Here is a 21,442-nt window from a genome sequence, read left to right as displayed (position 1 = left end):
CCAAGGTAAATTGGACCAGGGGAAAAATGTGTGTCAAAGAGGCCGAGCCTGGGCTTGGCTGGAATCCTCACAGCACCTGGGGAAGAGGTCCTCCCCTACATTCTCGTAACTACAAAATATCCAGAGCCAGTCATTCTTCCAGTTCTCTGACTCAAGAATAACTCACATATGGTGAGTACTGTGTAAATCCAGCATCGTACTTGTGTTAACTCATTACCCCTCTAAAACCCTGTCATAGTCATAGTATGGTTCTGCCCCCTTCAGAGGTGAGTAAACTGAGGTCATAGTATGATTCTGCCCCCTTCAGAGGTGAGTAAACTGAGGCACGAAGGAGGTTAAGTAACTTGTCCAAGTTCACACAGCTGGGAAGTGACTATGTAAAGATATGAGCCTAAGCAACTGGACTCGAGAGCACACACGCTTCCCTGCCAAACCACATTGTACCATAGCCACAGAAAGTGCGCAGGAAACCTGGAAGTGGGGGACGGTGATACATGCCCTCCTCTCATTAAAGAAAGACACTTCCAAGCTCCCCCACATGACACAAGGCAGCATTCAAGCACAAAGACAGCAAGGACTTCTACAAACAAGACATGTGCGCTGCTGGGTCACACAAGAGAAGCTCAATATCTTCTATAAGTTCTTTTTTTTTTATGTTTATTTATTTGGGAGAGGGTGGCAGAGTGAGAGGGAGAGAGAGAGGATTGCTCAAGCAGACTCCCTGCTGAGCATGGAGGCCGATGTGGGGCTCGATCCCATGACCCTGAGATGATGACTGGAGCCAAAATCAACAGTCAGACACTTGGGGACACCTGGGTGGCTCAGTAGTTGAGCATCTGCCTTCAGCTCAGGGAATGATCCCAGGTCCCGGGATCGAGTCCCACATCACGTTCCCCACAGGGAGCCTGCTTCTCCCTCTGCCTATGTCTCTACCTCTCTCTCTGTGTATCTCATAAATAAATAAATAAATAAATAAATAAATAAATAAATAAATAAATAAAATCTTGAAAAAAAAGTTTTAACTGATTGAGCCACCCAGGTGATCCTCTTCTATAAGTTCCTTGTAGCCTGTAGGGAAGGACTAGAAACAGAAGAACCCAGGAATTCTGCATGCTTTTTATTTTTAGTATGTTCAAGGGTAACCACTATAAAAATTGTGGTATATTTTCTTCCATCTTTCTCTGTACATTTACAAAGGTACCCAGAGATTCATAGAGATATGTTTTTATATTTTGCCTGATTATATCAAAACTATTTTCCTTCTTTCTGGGAGGTGATCAGGTCTACAGAAACTTAGGTTCAAATCTTAGCTCTAACACTCTGTGATCTATCCATTCTCTGGACTTCAGCACTTTGATTGGTGTAGTGTCATAAAATATTTCTTTGAAACTTGATAAATAAGGGGGAAGAATCAAGCATTCACCACTGCCTTTCCTGTATGAACTCTATGTCAAGTTAACCAAATAGTCGTAAGGAAAAGCACTTCTTTCTAGAAGTCCTGCTAATAAGGACAGAAGGAATAAAATTTTAAAATCATCAACAGAGGGTTCTCCTGGCATCAGCTTCTCTCACACTATCCCTTTGATGCCTTTTTCTACCATCAGCTGGAGAAAATTCTCTGCCTTTAAAAGGTCAGCACAACTGGGTTTGGCCCACCTGGAAAGTCTCCCAATTTTAAGGTCATCTGATTAGTAACCTTAACTACATCTGCAAAATCTCTTTTGCTATGACAGGTAACATAGTCACAACAGTGACACCAGGGGGCAGAGGCCATTGAGGCCATTCTGTCTACCACCCCCTCCAGCCAGAAGTGTGACCTGGCCTCTTGCCTGCTGCCTTCTTCCCTTCTTCCTGGACCAGGAGGTTCCCACCTTCAGTTTGGGATGGTTGGTTGTTTGTTTGGTTGTTTTGTTTGCAGGAAGAGGAAAAGGGATTTAACAATATGCAGGAAATGTTTATTTTTCTCTAAATTTTACATCTCTCTTAGTTTCCTTATTATGGTGTTCAAAGAAATGGAGCAGGTGATGCCTGATGCTGGGCAGTGGTATAGCCTGAGACATCCAGTGCAGAGGCTAAGAGCCACTCTGGAGTGCAGCTATGTGGGTGAACCCAACTCTGCAAGTGGCTAGTATGACTCAGGGCAAGTTATTTCTCTTCCTCATGCTCATTCTGCTAGTCTGTAATGTGGGGGTAATAATAGTATCTATTTTATAGGGTTTCCACCAGCAATAAGTTGGCTGATTTATGTCAAGTCCTGAGAACACGCCTGGCACATCGTTAGTGCTCAGGGTCAGCTGTCATGTGAATACTAATAGTAGGTATTTTATTGGATTGTTATGGAGATCAAATGAGTTCCTCGGTGCTAAATACTCACTTTAGCCCAGATCTGGGCACATCATCCACACTCAATGAGGGAGCTGTCAGGAAGCTAACCCAAGGGCTTCAGGGGTGTGGACCCAGGAGAGCTTCCTTGGCACAATCTGGAGGCCAGAATAACTTGCTGAAAACTCATCAATGGCTCCCTGTTCATCTCAAGATAAAGTCCGAACACCTTAGGGAGTTTTAGAAGGCCCTAGAGAATCTAGCCCAGATCCCTTGTTTTATTTTTTTAGATTTTCTGCTCACTCCCCATATGGGTCTTTGGTGATCATACAAAGGTCTTCTTTTTTAATTATTTATTTATTTATTCATGACAGAGGCAGAGACATAGGCAGAGGGAGCAGCAGGCTCCCAGCAGGGAGCCCGATGCAGGACTCAATCCCAGGACTCCAGGATCACAACCTGAGGTGAAGGCAGACACTCAACTACTGAGCCATCCAGGTGCCTCCAAATGTCTTCTTAATGCCACAAATATTCCAATGTCCCCTTATCCTTTGGACTCGCTGCTAGGAGCCCACCTCCCTCCCCCTGCACCTGATGTATAGTCATCGCTCAGACCTCAGATCTGATGGCCCATCCTTGACTGCACACACACATACACATACACACAGAGCCTTCCAGGTGTGTTGTCTGTCCCCTCTTCAGTCTTCTTAGAGCCTCCTCTCTTCCCGTCACAAAGCCCTGAACTGTGATGTGATTCAGGCTGTTGACCCCATCCCATCCCCACCTCTGTAAGGACTGACTGGTAACAATGTCCCGCACGTGTTTCAGCTCTTCTTCAAGTGAAGGACACAAGAAGGGGCATCGGAAGCCAGGGCTCTGGTCCCAGAGTTGACTGTAACTACTGTGCTCTGAGGACAAGCCAGCTCCCTGCAAACTTCCCTGCGGGCCCAGGAGACAAAAAGCCTTCCTGGCATATCCACTGCCTCATGGGTTCTTAGGTGCCCCCACTGCTGGGACTCCGTCATGCCCCTCCAAGGCCAGGCTCTGGTGTGAAGAGTAGTCTTTTTTTCCCTCTGTTTTAACAGCTTTATTGAGATATAATTCGTATACCATACTTCCATCCCTTGTTAAAATTCGATGGATTTTAGTATATTCACAGGTAATATATCCTACAGTCCATTTTAGAACATTTTCACCATCTTTACAAGAAACCTTGTATCCATTAGCTAAAACCCCAAACCCTCCTGCCTCTCCCTCCCACCCCACTTTCTCTCCATCATTTGTTTTGACTTGTACCTTGCAGGTGAGGGAAATCCTGATCTGGAGAAGAAATGCACTTCTTCATGTGAATCTCAGCATCTTTTTCCACCCAAAGAGAGGAAGTGACTAAAAAGTCATCCATCATAATAGACCCAAGAAGCTGCTCAGATGAGAAGACAGAGAAGCAGTTGCCACATCTCTGTGCAGACCTTCCAGCCAAGCAGACAAGCCCTGCTTTGGGGAGGGGACCGGGAGAAAATGGGGCCCGATAATCCCTACCCCCCCACTCTCCTGCTATTCAAACCATCAGGGCCCCTGAAAGCAAGCAAGGCCTTCCTTACTTCTCATACAAAACTCAAGCAAGACTTTAGCTTTTCTTCCTTAAAACTCTGTGTCCTTTGCACAGCACAAAATGTCATGTGAAGGAAAAACCTTGAGTACTTAAAAATGGTTCTCCACTGGTTGGGGGAGGAGCAGAGCGCGGCTGGAGGGAAGAGGCGGCCATCCAGCAAGCCGAATGAGAGCAGGGGAGGCCAGGCTGCCAAGGAGCTATGGGGTCGGCTCCTGTGTCCTGGAGGGAGCCCTCCCCCCTGCCCAGCCCTCTCCTTCTCCCCTGTGTACCCCTCACTTCTCACCCGCCCCTTCTTCTTCCATCACCAAAGGGCCCAGCAGTACAGGGACTGGCCCCAGGCAGCATAAGCCTTGGAACAGCACAAACAAATCTGAAAGCCCCTCTCACCTCTTCCCCAGGGGACCTCAGCATCTTGCAAGTCACACCAACTTCTGTACGCGTGTGCTCATGGGTTAATACAAAGATACCGTCCATCTGTCAAGATCACTGAATCTCTGCTGAGCCCAATTTTATAAGTATGAATTGTTTCTGTTGGATAAGAAATAACTCTTCCTGTACAGGACAGAGATCACCAACCCTGTCACAGCCCAGTGGTACCCAGGGGCTCCCAGGAATGGAGCTTCGATGTCTGGGCCACGATGTTATATGTTCCCATGTTTTCATGACAACGTGGTATAAGAAGCATGGACATTTCTGGGCTTTCCTGGGTCCACCCTGCTTTCCATATGGAACCCGACAGGATGGTGTCCCTGAGAACATGGTGTGAACCCAGCATGCCCATGACCCTCATGGACCTGACACACCACGTGCCCGTGCAGGTTGACTTACAAACATCAGCATCCAGATCTCAGCAAGGGACGGTATAGGGTCTTGAGTGGATGGTGGGGTTATCCAAAGCAGTCTGAAAGGAAATGAGGGTCAGGAGCATGAGGCTTGAGGGGGATGAGGAGAACTGTAAAGACGTGGGAGGGGTCCTAGGCGGGAGGTGTGTGGTGTGTGATCCTGGGGAGAAGCAGAATTTATGGTGATTTCCTGCCAGAAGCCCGACTCCAGCCATAGATGGTTCACATGCTAGATATCAAAGAGTTCTCAGTAACAAACGTACTTCCTGCCGAGGCTCAGAGAGGCCTCCTCTGCCAGCAAGGGAGCCTTGGAACTCAAATGGTGTAGGGCAAGGAAAGAAACAGAGTGGGTGTTTGTGTAAAGTTTACTCACAGGGTGGCAGGGCCCTCATCGCCTTGATGCATCCAGCACCCCCGTGGAGAAGGCTCCAGTCTTCCCGCCCCCCTTCTGCCTCCCCAGGAATGGAGGGCACACTTGGTCACAGGCTGGCGGCATTGATTCTACGGGAATCTGTGAAATGTTAGTTTGACATAGGGGGTATTTCTCCCCCTTTTTTGTCTTTTCCCACTCTTTTTCAGAAACAGGACCTGGGCCTCCACGCCTCTGTTACACATATTGGTTCTGACAGCTCAAATTAATATGTCAGATGCTATGATCCTCGCTGGCGACAGGCCTTTTGACCCTATCAGCGCAATCTGCCTCCCTGATTGAAAATCTCTGTGCCTCAAATTGATTCAGAGTTTTATAAACATCCTGCAGCCACGATCCAAGGAAGCCACCGATGAAAAACCTGAGAGAGCTTAATTTGCCCCCCTCCCACCCGGCCCCTCAAACCAGCAGGGTGGGACAAGCAACAAGGTTAAAAGGAAGGCCTTAGACTAGGCAACCTTGTAGGATAAGAATTCCAGGGATCCCCTCCAACCAAACTTCCCCACCCTTTCCCTGTCTGCACTGGAAAATACAGTTGGAATGATCCAGTAAGAGGGAACTTGATTTGGCCTCAGAAGGACTGGGTTGTCTGGCTCTGCTCTCACTAGCTGTGTGACCTTGGAAAACGTCCTAAACTTCTCTGAGCTTTGGTTTTCTCTTTCTAAAATGAATAATAACCAGTCTGCTGTAAGGATGTGTAATAACAGGACTACTGTAAGGATGGGGTGAGATGATGCTTTCTAAAGCACTGAAGAAAAGCAGGGAATCGTGACTAGTTTTTATAATACCCTGGGGAGAAGGAGGAAACGAAACTGGTAAAACGCTGATAATTGCAGATGCTGGAAGATAAATACTACAGAGGGATTCACTCTGCTTTTCTCTCTAATCTTGTGTATGTTTGAAAATTTCCAAACTCAATTCTTTTAAACAATATACATGGACTCATAAAGTATATACATTTTAGAAGTGTGTGTGTGTGTGTGCATGTGTGCACACACAGACAAGAAATCATTCCCCTGCGAACCCTTCCCTTCTCACACATTTAGGAATCTTAAGAACTGTCCATCAGAGTGGATGTCAACTAAAAAAGGTGATGAGCTGAATTTAGATCTACATAGACAGAAGAAGATGTTTGTGGTACATGTTGATTTAAAAAAAAAAATAGGCTGTAAAACATACGGGGAAACGGACGGTTCCCTATAAAGGATCCCAGTGGGCAGGCACAGAGTTCCTGGCACAGGATTCCCCGTCTGTGATGATGCTTCCATGCAGAGCCCACCTGACTCCCTTTGGGTCTCCAGCAGTCACTAAGCGCTCCCGATGATCATCTGTCTGCTTCCCTGCCCGCTCCTGCACAGCACCTGAGCCCTCAGAGCCTGGGCACTGGAGTGTGTGGTGGTGACCCTGGTACCTGTCACATCCCATGGCACATTGCTGACTATATCTGCAAATCCACTCCTCATAACCACCCAGACACTCTGCTGGTATCTCCCACAGCTTCCAGCACCTTCTATCCTGCTCCTGGGAGCAGTGAACCATCCCCCCGTCACCCCCCCACCCCGCCGAGGCATCAGTCCCGTTACAGGTGCTCACAAAGGGTGCTCAGAGGCCAGGGGGGGTTCAGGTCCCTGCTTTTGCCCAGTGGGCCCAGCCGGTTTCAACAGGCACTCACTCTGAGCAGCCCTGACCACCTTCAGCAGGAGCACCCCCTTTACTTGTCAGCCTCTCAGACTGGCTCTTACAGCAGCAACAGAATGCACACACACACACACACACACACACACACAATGGCTGCTCCATTGTCAGTTGATACCACAAAGGAAGAAATGCAAAATTTTCTCCAACTTCTCCCCAGGCCCCCTTTGGGCATCTTCCATCACCCCCAAAGCAAGGTGACTCTCCAACCACACCTCCTGTGGCTGTCCCGCCATTTCGTGCTTCAGAGGGAGACAGCGTAGGCAGGAGAGGAGGAGAAGGGAAGTCCGTCACTAGGGACACCAAGCAAAGGCACACCCACGGCAGGGCCTCAACCTTCACCCCAGAACCCATCTTAAACCATGGGGATGTTCTCACCAACCTTAGCTCCTCGTGGTGGAGGCCGGTAGCCAAGAATGTCATGACTCAGCAGCCAGCGGACACCTCCCTCCCACTGGTCACCTCCCTGGGGCCCTGAGACATAATGAAGACAGGCACCTCCCTCACTTCCTGACCCTCTGCTTCCCAAGCTGTCACAGACCAAAATGCCTTCCAGCTGGTCTCCTTGTGCAGGCATGAAACAATTCACGGCAAGTTGTCTCCAAAAAGACGACGAATAGATTCAGCATTTGTGTCTTCAATTCCATCTGGCTGGAGTGCTCTCGTTCTCCAGCCCCGCCTACCTGGTCCCAGGTGTGTTCAGTCTAGGGAGACGCGGGACCTGGGGCTCAGATGCTGGCTCCCCTGCTCACCAGCTGTGTGACCTGCAGCAAGTCACTTAATCTCTCTGTGCCTCGGTGTCCTCATCTATGAAACGGGAATAATGATAGTATTTACCTCCTAGGGATGTTCAGAGGATCCTAGCAGTATCTGACACACAACATATGCTCTGTGTGTCAGCCCTCATCACCATCATCACCATTAACTCTTGGTTGGGAACCCTTGCTTCTGGCTTCCTGAAAATGGATCATTTTTTTCTCTACTTCCAAATCAAGCTTCCCCATCTCTTCATTTACCAAGAAGTCGGTTCTCAAAGTCCAAATCATTTCTCAAAACTAAAATATGACTTTTCCTTCTCAAGCCCTCTTCCTTCCCACAGGCCAGACTCACTCACTCATGGTGTTTTATGACTCCTGAACACTGGATTTTTCTCCTACAAAGGCAACAAGATAGCCTTTGTTCATCCATGAGTGTGTATTAATAATCACTGCCAGTTTACAAAGCTCTCTCACTTACCGTTAATCCTTTGAGGGGGCCTGGAAATGGGAAGCGGTTGGCTTGGGGCCCTTTTTCTCCTGGTTTACAGCAGGGAAGTGGCAGGGCTACAGGTGGACTCCTGCCCTATGGACTCGAATTTCCGTGTTCTCCAAGCCCACCTGCTCCACAGAGACACAGGGGTCCACAGGCCTGAGAACAAACGTTGGGCAGAAAGGAGTCATTTCCCAGGGGGCATTTAGAGGTGCTGCAAACTGCCTGTTGGAAAAGTCCTAATTAAAAGTGATGCTGAGGATGAATCTGAATCAACGCGAAAAGAGGTCTGGGACAGGTTGCTGTTGTACAAAATAGGTTCGAAAACATGATGCATGACAGGACCTCACTTTCAGGAAGAAGCAAACACACCAGGAAGCTGGAAGGAGATAGGCATTCAGCGTTGACAATGGTAGAAATGGCAGAAAGTAGGATCATTTACCAATTTTTCCACAAAATGTGTGACTGCATTTGTAATTTAGAAAAATTGAGACTCAGGGAAATGGACCGAGTTGCATGAATGCTTCATTGTCCACCTGAAATGCCCTGGGGTTGAAGCTTTCTCCTCGCTGAGGAGAGATGGCCCCCCAAGAGGAGCCTCAGGCCTCCACAGGCTCTCCGCAGGTCCCGCACAGCAACAACATCCCCCCGACCCCCCACCATTTCTAGGAAAGCCTTGGTTGCTCTTCCCCAGCAGAGTGACACCAGGAATGGATGGGCAGCAATATCCCCAGAGGGGAGAGAGACCCATTACCTTCATCGCCACCACCAACTCAGACAAAGCACTACACATTTTCTCACGTAATCTGCCCCATAGCATGTGAAGTAAATTGGCATCATCCTCTCCACGCCACAGATGAGGAAACTGAGACCCAGGAATTTGCATAAGACCCCAGAACGGGAAGGACTGGGCGTCCCCAGAGCCCAGGATTCCTGTCTCTAAGTCCACCTCATGCATACCAGTTCCCCCACACACATTGGAGGGCCCAGGCTCTTGTGGCAGGGGTTTGAGAAGCCATACTAGACCTCCTGTTACCCACAAACCATTCCCTTGGGGTCTGCCCGGAAGCTTCTCGGCCCCTACCTGACCTCAGAACTTCCTGCCTGGAGCCACTCCTGAGCCTGAGCCAGGTGACCGGGGAAGGGCCTGGGTGTATTTGTTGGCTAGGGCTGCCATAACAACCACCGTAGACTGGTGCTGATACAATGGGAGGGTATTGTCTCACCGGTCTGGAGGCTACAAGTCCGGGATCAAAATGCTGGCAAGGTTGTTTCTTCTGAGGCCTCTGTCCTTGGCTTCATCTTCTCCCCGTGTCTTCACATGGTCTCTGTGTGTCCTTCTGTGATGCAATTTCCACTTCTTTAAGGATACCAGTCATATTGGATTCAGCCCCTCCCCCTTAAAGACCCATTTTATTTTATTTTTTTAAAGATTTTATTTATTTGTTCATGAGAGACAGACAGAGAGAGAGAGAGAGGCAGAGACACAGGCAGAGGGAGAAGCAGGCTCCATGTAGGGAGCCTGACGTGGGACTGGATCCCAGGTCTCCAGGATCAGGCCCTGGGCTGAAGGCGGCGCTAAACCGCTGAGCCACCTGGGCTGCCCTAAAGACCCATTTTAATGACTTCATTCAAAACCCTAACTCCAAACAGTCATATTTTGAGGTACCAAGGGTTAGGATTTCAACCTATGAATTGGGTGGGGGACACAGTTCATCCCATAATACCAGGAAAACCCCCCTTACCTGGAAGGCTTCCCCAAACCTCTCCTGTTGGCACCACAGCAGGGATTGGATAACCACTTATGCTAGTAGCCCCTTGAGTGCTGAGAGGGATGAGGTCCCAAGAGGCATCAAGGATGAAAACTGGCCATGACAAGTCCCAGGATTTGGGGCAGGAGATGCAACATGAGGGAGCTGGGAAGATGGGTGCAAGGCAGGTCCCCACAGGATGGTGTGAAATGAGGAAGCAGAAAAGGGGCCTCTGATGGTCCATGAGGCCATGCAGAGAGTCATCCCAAGTGAGGCAGGTATATCATAAAACACTTTAGTTTATAAAAGATGATTATTAATAGGACAATTGCTTTCCTAGAAAGAAAAACTATTTCAAAGCTCGGGGACTCTGGGCATGTCCTTCCTTATCAGTAAGAGATGGAGAGTAGACCACATGGTTTCTAGCTTCCCTTCCAGCTTGAATGCTTTCAGATTCTAAGACAATGATTCTCCCTCATGATTTTACTGGAACTGATGACATTTTGCCTGGAACTGGCACCTAGTAGGTGCTCAAATGATTTCAGCTTCCTTCCTCCATCTACTCCCTTCCATCCCCATGGCTGTCTTCAGTGGTCAGTTCCTCATCCTGGATTAAACAACAGAAGACAGGGAAAGAGCAGGGGCTTTCGGGAAAGCCCCAACAGTCTGTACCAGAAAAGACAAACCTAAACAGAAAAGAGAATAATATCCACACACCCTGACCAAGTGGAGATGCCTGTCTGCTTCCAGAGAACCTGGGACAGACTCTTCCAAAGGCAGCAGGGTAGCCATAAGGGGAACCAGAAAGTAAATGTGTTCCCGGCCCCAAGGACCAGGCAAGCACTTCCCTTTGCTCCCCCAAGTCCAGGGTGAAGGCTCTGACTCTCTGCAGAGCCCGACAAAGCTCCACCACTCAGCTCACGAGGGCTGGGGCAGAGAGAGGCAGGGCAGGATCAGAGGCCTAGCAGCTCCCAAAGGTGATCCTTACAGAGTCGATCTCATGCCCATGCTCACCAGCCGATTAGTCTCCCCAGATGAGCATGTGGGCACCTCTCATACTTCTGCAGAAGCCTTCCCAGTGCCGAGGGGCATGGGGGGTGGGGGACAGCTCACAACTCGCCCAGTGAGTCAGAGCTTCTGTCCCCCCACCTGGCTGAGCCCTCAACACACAACCTCATAGCTGGGGACCAAAGGGCTGGAGGAGGAGGTGGTGCCCAGTAGGACAAGGAGGAGAGGGGTCTCAGCTACCCCTGATGCCTGCACGAGTGGGGCATGGGGCATGATGAGGAGGGAGGCAGACCCCCTAGGATCAAACCCAGATTCTCACTCCAGGTGAACGTGGTACATCTTTCTGAGAACTTGATGACAGGGCACTTTCATCTTCAAAGCATTTTTCTTACATCATCTAATTTGAGTCTCACTATGATCCTGAGATACTCAAGGCAATTATCATTCCCATTTTACAGATTTGGAAATCAAGATAGGGGCCCTGTGCAGGACCACACAACTCACACAGAGCAGAGCTGGCACCAGAGCCCACGGCTTCTGGGGCCCAGAGTGCCTTTCCCACTCCTTTAAGGGGCACTGCTCTGAACTCTCTGGCCCTGGGAAGTTAAAATTAATAGGCAGTCAAAAGCCTGTAATAAATGAGTGCCCCGTGCATGTTCTCAGAGGCACCCTGGAACTATTTCAGGATCCCTATCCCACCCCATTCCTTTAGAAGCCAGGTAAGATATGACAGAAAAAGCAGTGGAGGGAAGGTCACCCGGACCCGGGCTCCAATGCCACCACTCACTAGCAGGTGACCTTGGGCAAGTCAGTGACTCCCCTCTGAGCTTCGTTTTCCCTGGGGACTGTGTGAGAGGCAGTGTGATTCCGGAGCGTCGTAGTGTCAAACTAAAGGCTGCCCGCGTGAGCTGGGTGATGAGGACAGAGGCAGACCCCCAGGGATCAAACCCAGATTCTTACTCCGGGTGAATGTGGTATGTCTTCCTGAGAACTTGATGACACGGCGCTTTCATCTTCAAAGCATTTTTTAGAGTTTGGGTTAGAATCAGAGCCGTCACTTCTTAGATGTGTGACCTCGGGCAAATCACTTAACCTCTCTGAACTTTAGATTCTTCAAGTATATGATATGAACCACGGTCAGCACCTAGGAACACGTGTCTGTGTCCAGAGCTTTACAGAAATAAGCTCACTTAATCCTCATCACAACTCTGGTGAGAGAATGTTTGCCCTGTCTTACAGATGAGGGGTGAAGAGCTTGCCCAGGGTCACACAGCCTGTAAGTGGCAGTTTGGAGAATTCAAACCCAACTCAGTAGGACTCCCAGACCCCTGCCCCGTGCCTTTACTGATACTGCAAGACTGTTCCATCATTACAGACACAGAGCAGAACTTCGCTGAACGGTGGCTAGCTGTTGCCATGAGGAATGCTGCAGTGTTTAACTCATAAACCACTTGGCTGGCTAGTTCCTGGAATGACCATCCAGGTGACTCCAGGTGAGGCAGATGGGTTGCTCCTGACTACATGCTGCTCCCCCTGGGCATACGAACTGTGCCTTGTGCCATCTCTGCACCTCCCACCATGGCTAGCACCTGTATCACCTTGCCCTCCTGGTTCTTGTCAACCACTGTCCTGCAGGCATTCACACCCTGTGCTCTATCCCATAGAGTCTTGGGCTCCAATTCCAGTGTCTCTCCACCCAAAGTGCTGCCATCATCCACAGTGACTTCCATCTCTGCTTCAGATGACCCATCCCCCAACCTGCCCCTCAGTTCCTTGACTCCACTGCAGTGACCTTTACGCCAACTCTTCTTTAGCCACTCCTTTCCAAGACAATATCCCTGAAGTCATAAATTCACAGCCCATCCTCCTGACCACTCTCACCCATCCTTCCCAAAGCCTCTGGATCATTGACCACCCCCCACCCCACCCCTCACTCCCAGCTCATCAGTCCGTAATCACAACCACTCTGCTTTCTCGTGTGAGCCCCTTCCATCTTCACTTTCTTCCCTTTCCAGGCCAGACCCAATGGCCACCGCTTCACCCTCTCTTGCCAACACGCTTCACTGGCTAACCCAACATGCTTAACTGGCACATCTTGGCTTTATCCAAGGTCCTTGCATACACACCTGTCCAAACCCTAAACCAGAGAACCCAAGTGCCCGGCCCCACCATGGCTGCAGTGGAGTCACCAAATACAGATAGAGGAAATCCTGCGGGGATATAGACTTGGCTTCCCATATTGCCCTTCAGACAAAATCAAAAACCTTACCGTAGGCTTCAAGGCCTTGCACAAGTTGATACCCACCTCTCCAGCCACATCTCATTAATCCATTCAACAGACAATTACTGAGCACCTACCCTGTACCTACCGGCACTGTGCCCCTACTCTTGCAATCTATCTCCAGCCATGAGAACCCTCTTCCAATTCCTGAAATGTAGTCCTTCTCACCCTAGGCTCTCTCTGTTTATAGGATTCTTTCAGGATTCTCCTGACCAACATCGTCTCATTCCCTCTGAGGTCTCTGCTTAAATGCAGCCTCCTCTGAAGGCATATGGCAGCATATCCAGCCTACACTAGACTTACCAGTGTGCACACACAGCACTGTCCATTCCTCATCACAGCACCCTTTTTCTTTTTCTTAAAGTTTTTATTTAAATTCAATTTAGTTAATATATAGTGTATTATTAAATCCAGGATTAGAATTTAGTGATTCATCAGTTATGTATAACACCCAGGGCTCATCACATCATATGCCCTCCCTCATGCCCATCACCCAGTGAACCCATTTCCCCACCCCCCCCCGAAATCTTCAGTTTGTTTCCTAGAGTTAAGAGTCTCATACGGTTTGACTCTCTGTTTCATCTTACTTTATTTTTCCTTCCCTTTCCCTATGTCCATCTGTTTTGTTTCTTAAATTCCACATATGTGTGAAATCATATGGTATTTATCTTTCTCTGACTGACTTATTTCACTTAACATAATACCCTGTAGTTCCATCCATGTCCTTGCAAATGGCAAGATCTCATTCTTTTTGATGACCGGGTAATATTCCAGTGTGTGTGTGTGTGTGCATGTGTACACCACATCTTTATGCGTTCCTCTGTTGATGGGCATCTATGTTCCTTCCATAGTTTGGCTATTTTGGACATTACTGCTATAAACACCGGGGTGCAGATGGCCCTTTGAATCACTGTGTTTGCGTCCTTTGGATAAATACCTAGCAGTGCAATCGCTGGATCATAGGGTAGCTCTATTTTTCACTTTTTGAGGAGCCTCCATACTGTCTTCCAGAGTGGCTGCTCCAATTTGCATTCTCACCAACAGTCCTCATTACAACACTTTCTGATAAGATATATTCAATTGTATGATCTGAATTACTCACTGTTATATCTCCAAGTCTCAGGAAATGTTTTTTTTTTTCTTTCCAAAGAAAGGAGGGACATGTCACAGATTTTAATGAATATCTGCAGAAATGAAGACTTTGCTGTGAAATCACTATGCATACATCTTGGGCCATCCATTTGTCTCTGGGGTTGGCTTGCCAAATCTAATGAGGCTGCTTTCTAATGCTACCCCAGGGTGTCCCTTCATCTGTACCCTTTACAAAGGAGGACCACTTCTCTGCCCCCTAAAAGAAGTCCAAAATCTTTCAAGGCCATATGAGAAGAGTACATATAAGATCTATTCCCACTTCTGCTTGGGTCCCTATTGGGTCTTAATTTGGAAATCTGCCTCCCTCCCCCCGCAGAAAAAAGGACAAGAGACCAGAGCATCCCTACTTTGACCTTCTCTCTCAAGAAAGTTAAAGCTAAAGAGAAGTCCCATGGGGCCCACCTGCCCCATCTCAATCTCTCTCCCACTCTCCCTGTCCATGAACTTCTGCTCAGCAGTCTGGTTTCCATACTGTCTCCCTGTTCTCCATCATTCACATCTGCTCATGCTTGTCCTTTCAGGCCCTTTTTGTAATGACTAAAGTGCTAGGCTAAGAGTCAGGAACCCTGACATGGTAAAGTGCCAGCTTGGGACTTATTGTGAGATTTGGGGCCAGTCCCTTAGCCATCAAGGGTTCTGCTATTCTCCTCCATGAGAATGAAAGTAATAACACCTACCTCATGCTGCTGGGTTGGGGGGGACCTGGAGTGAGATATGTGAGACTCTTAGTGAAGTATCCTGTAGATGCTAGACAGTACAAGCCACATTCTTCATCATCCTTCCCCATCCTTCCCAGCCCGTTCTTAGTGACGTCTTCCCAGATCACGGTGGCCCATGTTCTCCCTCATTATCACTGTTCTAGGGGTCTTTTCTTATCCATTGGGATTAGGAGGATGTAAATAAATGTTTCAAATGGAAAATACAGAGTAAAGGTGTTTAATCGTATGTTATATGCTCTGAGAAGTGGGAATGATAACGGTACCTACTTTAGGAGCTCTTGTTTGGGGATTAAATAAATTAATATGTTATATATAGGAACAGGAATTAATCCATATGTACATGAATTAAATGAATTAATGTGGACACTTAAAACCATGCTGGGCACCTGGTGGGTCTAAGTGAGGATTAGTGATTTTTCTCACTGTCATCATCATCATCCTGTACACAGTACCCCAGACTCTGAGACAAAGGAACAGAGTACTCAGAGGCCAGGGCAGGCAGTAATTTTTCTTTTCCTTTTCCATGCATATTTCTTTATACCTTTTAACTTTTAAGCCACTTAGATGTATATCACCTATTAAATATTTTTACATTTTTAAAAATTGTAAAAAACAGGATTACCAGCATACATGGAGCCCAAGTTAATGACAGCCATTTGGCTGTTGGTCACCTCCAGGCTGGCTCCGTCTGTAGGTTCCAGCTCCCCATCATCATTGCCACATGTGCGATACTGTCCTACTGAGCTACTGACCCAGCAAGGCACTGGCCTCACACACAAGATCATTCACCTTCCAAGAATCCAAGCCGGGAACTCCCAGGGAGTAAGTGACAGAGCAAGGATCGTGCCAGGTGCACCAGGCTCCTGCTGCTCTAGTCTGGACCCTCAGCCATGGCTGTCCTCACCCCTCCTGCCCCCACCCCACTCCCACCAGCCAATGTTCGTGTGTCAGGCACCTCAAGCAGCTAGAGAAAAGGTCCTTGTCACCTGGGTGGCTCAGTGGTTGAGCATCTGCCATTGTATCAGGTCGTGATCCCGGGGTCCTGGGATCGAGTCCCACATCAGGCTCCCCACAGGGAACCTGCTTCTCCCTCTGCCTGTGTCTCTGACTCTCTCTCTCTCATCTCTCATGAATAAATAAATAAAATCTTTAAAAAAAAAAAAAAGCTCCTTGTCATCTCTCTTCACCTTCTCAAGGCCTTTCCCCCCTGCTAAATAACAATAATAGCTTTCCTAGCCCTCGGCAAGAATGGGCACTATTTACATATTTGCTGAACTGAACTAAATTAAACTTGTCCAGGCCACAGTCTTCCTCATCACTCCCATCCCTGGGGTGTCTACATAGTGCTAGGTTCAGGAGAAGATCCACGACATGTAAGTCCTGACAGATCTAGAAAGAGCTTCCAGACAACACTTCGGGGAAGGGAGGGGGCAGGAATTTCCTGAGCACCCCCGGAAACTGTCTCCAGACAGTCTGTTCTCCCTCCCCATCCCACACACACCCAGGTACACTCAGATGAAATATGCTCAGTTCAGATAAGGCATTTTGGCCATAAATCTATCCTGGGCGGTGGGGGGAGTTTTATTGAGCAATTACAGAGCTGCTATCGCACAGCAGTTACCAGTACAAGGAGGAAAGGCGCTCAACCTGCCCATCATCCTTATCACCAGCCTCTGGAGATGCCTGTCAGACCTGGAACCAGCAGAGCCAGAGAGCTACCTTTCAGGTTTGACATCTGTGTGGCCCTGCTACACGGGGCTGACCCTTGGGCCAGGCACAGAGCTTGCACGCAGAGCAAGGACCTAGCAACCTCTTCAAGTGGAGGGGAGTGTGGCGTGGCTTTTGGCAGACCACACCGAAGCAGGGGACTCTTCTTCACCCCCTTGATCCTTGGACAAAAGAGGCCCACCTGGCCCTATGACCCGGGGATCTGGTCCTTCCAGGCAGGGGTCAGGAGCATTTGCCCCTGGAGATTCCTCAGAGAAGGGGGCTACTCTAAAAGAGCTTCTAAAAGAACTTGGAAAGTGAGCCCGATAACCGAGTAGGAGTCCTCAACGTGGGAACTGACTTGCTCCTATCACCCTAAGGTTTACAAAACACCTGCCATCCATTATCCGATTAGCCCTTACTACCCAAGCACCTGACCAGTGGGCAGGTTCCCAACCACCCAACAAGGTTATGTGTGATACCCGCATCCTTCACGTGAGTCACAATGCGGTGAAGTGAGCTGCCAAGATCACATAATTGGTTAGCGACATTTATTAGCTCAGGCCATCTGAACTTGCCTGTAAAGGTGGGGGACCACAGGCCTTCCCCTCCCTCTGAATTCGGGGGGCAAAGGTAGGCCTCACCTTGGCATAGCCCCATGGGAGTGGGAGCCAGTCAGTGTGTGGCAGGACCACACGCAGCCAGCAAAGCCAGAGGTCCCAGTGGGCTCAGGGGAGGGGGACAGCAGCGTCTCCACTGCAGTCCTTGTGCATCCTCCACTCCTCTCGGTGCTCCAGGACTGATGGCCAGCTGGTCAGCAGTGGCGAACTCTCCAATGACCACCCAGCATGGACCTGAGGGAAGAGACCAAGGCCACTCATCCTCCCAGCTCCCCTGTAGCTGCCCATCTCTCCTCCCCACGGAGATAACCTCTCTTCTCATGGCTTCAGGCACCACCTGTCATCTCCAGGCTGTGGCCCTGCATGTCCATCTCCGTCCCAACCCCAGGCTCCAGGACCTTTCTCTAAGGCCACCAGGACATTCGCATGTGGCTGATTCATCTCACTGCAATCTACACGCCTAAAACCAGAGTCATTCTATTCCCCTTCAGGTCCTAGCCTGTCTCTGCTTTCTCTTGCTCTCAGTCTCTCTCCTCGAGCTCAGTACCCGGGATCATCTCCAAACCCTCTCTGCCCCTTGGCCCAACCAGCGAAGAGCCCATCAATCATTTACCAGTGTTAAATCTCATCGCGTTCTACTAGAGGTTCAGGGTGACCTACAGGGAGAGCACTATTGTTCACCTCGTGGGCAAAAGTGGGGAGGCCCAGCATATCTGCCACAGGGAAAGTCTCCCTCTCCCTTACCTGTGGCCCTGACTCTAAATCTGAGCTCTGCAGGCTTAAAGGGGGTCTCTTTTCCTCACCACCCTGCACACAGACCAGTGTCTGGCACAGAGTAGGGGCTCAGAAACTCTCCTTGCACCTGAAACTTGGAACTTAGAGTTCTTGACACCAGCCTGCTTGCTGGTACTCTCCCAACCATGGAAAAGAAAGCAGAAAACAAACAGAAGGGGCAGGTGTTGTGTTTAGGGACCACATTCACTCTGTCTGGCTTCTTCCCATTTTTAAATCTGTCTGCTGGTTTTCCATTTTTAAACCTGCCTGACTCCATTCATCTATGCAACCTTACTCCCTGACAGGTCCTGAAAAACACGCTCTGAAATATGAACACATAGATCTTGGTCCAGAGCAGTGCAGTTCAGGAAGCAGTGCCCAGCCCTTGCTGCCCTGCAGAGTAGGCAACTGGTGTAATTTCAGGGGATGAGAATCATGAGTCCTTGCCTCAAAAATGCATTACCTCTCTTCTCTTCTGTGCCAGAAACTTTATTGACAGGGAACAAAGCCAGCTCGATGTGACCAGGGATGAGGTTACAAAGCAAATACATCTGAGAGAACTAAATATTGCCTTCAATTCACACTAGCATGTAAATGACTGCTAGCAGACCCTTTCCTGAAAGGTAATTGATGAGGGGAGGGGTGAAGTCTCCTTACAAAGGAAGAGAAAGAGCAACCAGAGTCAAAGCTGTCGAGGTGCTTCTCCCAGTGGAGAAAGCACTAGAACAGAGTCAGAAACAAGAATCCTACTCCCAGCTCTGCCTATTGTTCACCCAGTGACTTTGGAATGTTGCTCTACCTCTTAGAGCCTCGATTTACAAATCTATAAAATGGGATAATTAAACTGGCCAATCTCTAAAGTCCTTTAAGGATTTGGCAAACTGCGATTTCATTATTTCAAGTTTGCCTCCAGCCTATCCCATTCTGTATCCTTAACGTAGCAACATACGTATAACAGCTGTGAGTCATGAACATGCATGAAGATTTCCCATTGTTCAGATCAAAAAGTCGAACAATGCCTTCCAGGTAGATTTAGAAATGAAGGTCATCATGACCTTGAGAAGGACAATGCAGAACAGGAGACTGAATCTCAACATACTTATAACCCTTTGCAGTAACAGGAGTTGAGGCTCCTTCAGCCGTGAATTCAGACCCTGCCATGGCCCATATGAAATGACAATCTCCTCAAACATGCGGAATGATTTACTATCAACCATCTTCTCTCGGGCCCATTATCTAATATGATCCTCCCTAGAACCCCATGAAGTGGACAGGGCGAGAATCATCACTCCATTCTATAAATGTAGAAACCCAGTCTCCAGCCAGTAAGGGGTCAGCCAGGACTCAGATGACCTATTCCTCCCCTTCTGCTCTGCTCCCCCTCCCACCATCCACCATCCCACTGCTTCCTGCCTTTTCTGTTCTTCACCTCTAGTTCCAGATCCAAAAGTGAGCTCATAAAAGGCCAAGGGAGGTCAACTCTGGAGAGAGACCCAGGCAAGCTCTAAAGCCAGTGGAAGCTCTGGTAGGCCGGCAAGTTTGTCTTCTCTTTGCTCACTCCACCCAGGCCTGGGGAGCCAGAAACCACCCCCACCCCCACCCCAGCTCCTGCTTTGTGTTGCCTGGCCTGGATCAGTTCATCAGGCCCATGAGCCGGGCTAGCTCGCTGCAGCAAGAGCAGCAAGGTGCTCCACTCGCCCCGTCTGCTCTCCCCTGAGCTCGGCCTAGCCAAGGCCAGCTTTACTCGGGCACGATTGCCACGCAGGAGGCTCCTGCCCGTGACTAATCAAGCAAGTGAGACAGAGGTAAGAACAGACCCGACCAGGAAAAAGAATGGGGCGGGGGTGGGGGGGAGAGAAAGAAAAATAGAGAGAAAAGAGAAAGAAAGCCGTTTTAATAATAGGGTAATTGCCGTGTTTAGGATTACAATCTGCCAGCATTTCACTAAACTTTATGACACATGATGACAAGTTAATAAGCCAGATACCTCACTGTGTGCGTTAAACAGATGCTCCAGCCTCCTTAGGCAGGGAGATAACCCCCACAGCACAACCCTCCCTCCCCACACACGCAACAACAGCAAGGTGTGGGGGGAGGGGGCCGAGAAGGTGGGGAAACTGGTTATTTCTGTTGTCAAAATGGCCCCAGCAATAAATCACCATTAATAATACTGTCATCTATCAAAGAGGAGCTCTGGTTGCCAAGGCCTTTGAAGTGGCAGCACCTATAATTTCCCACCTATAAAAGGTACCTTTGTGCATATGTCATGCTGGAAGCTGACAGGAGCAAGATGCCGAGGAGTTCAGGGCTCCCCCACGCCCATCCCCACAGCGAGCCCAGGACGCTCGCTCGCTGACTCCTGCTCCGCCGCAGCCTGGGGCCCAGGCCCGTCCCCACTCACCCCGCCACAGGCTTGAACAGCAGACGGGCTGCCAGGCCTCCAGCTGCCAGCAGGACGGGCCTGCGGGGAGCGCAGGCGGGGAGAGCGGCGTCTCGTGTCCAGGCAGATCCGGGAGCTTCCAGCCCCGCCAACCATCGAGCCTCCTCAGACTGGGGAGTCACGTCCCCCAGCTTCCTCCTGGTAGCAACCCCCAAGACGGAAGCCCTGGGCGGGCCTAAGGGCTAAGGCAGCGCCCCTCAAGGGGGTGGCTCCTGTCCTCAGAGTCACCAGGGAAATGCCCCCCCCCCCACACTTCTGGATAAGCCTCCCCGTGGGGAGTCTGGTCAGGGACTCAGCATCTTTTTTTTTTTTTTTTTTTTGCATTTTTCCATAGCTTTCCTTTTTTTTTTTTTTTTTTTGTATATTTTTTTATTGGAGTTCGATTTGCCCATATAGCATCACACCCAGGGCTCATCCCGTCAAGTGCCCCCTCAGTGCCCATCACCCAGTCTTTAACAGGCTTCCCTAGAAGAGATTTTCAAACACACAAAGGGCTGAGGAGCACTGGCCCGTGGTCCCCTCCCCTCTACCAGGCCAGAATCTGGGAGCCACACAAGGGCAGCCAGGGGGGCTACTCCAGGTCTCAGGAGGAAGACCACGCAGCCCGAGTTACTCATAGTGGGCTCTGGCTGCCCGAACCACATACACAGGCAGAGCGGCTTGAACAACTGAAGCGTATTGACTTCCAGAGTCTAGACCTCCAGGATCAAAGGGCCAGCAGGGTTGTTTCTTCTGAGACTCTGCGCTTGGCTTATCGATGGCCGTCTTTTCCCTGTGTCTTCACAGGGTCTTCCCTGGGTGCCTGTCTGTGCCCAAATTTCCTCTTCCTATAAGGACACCA

This window comes from Vulpes vulpes, chromosome 7 (assembly GCF_048418805.1).
Source record: "Vulpes vulpes isolate BD-2025 chromosome 7, VulVul3, whole genome shotgun sequence".
Lineage (NCBI taxonomy): Eukaryota > Metazoa > Chordata > Mammalia > Carnivora > Canidae > Vulpes > Vulpes vulpes.
Note: the sequence above shows the minus strand (reverse complement) of the source record.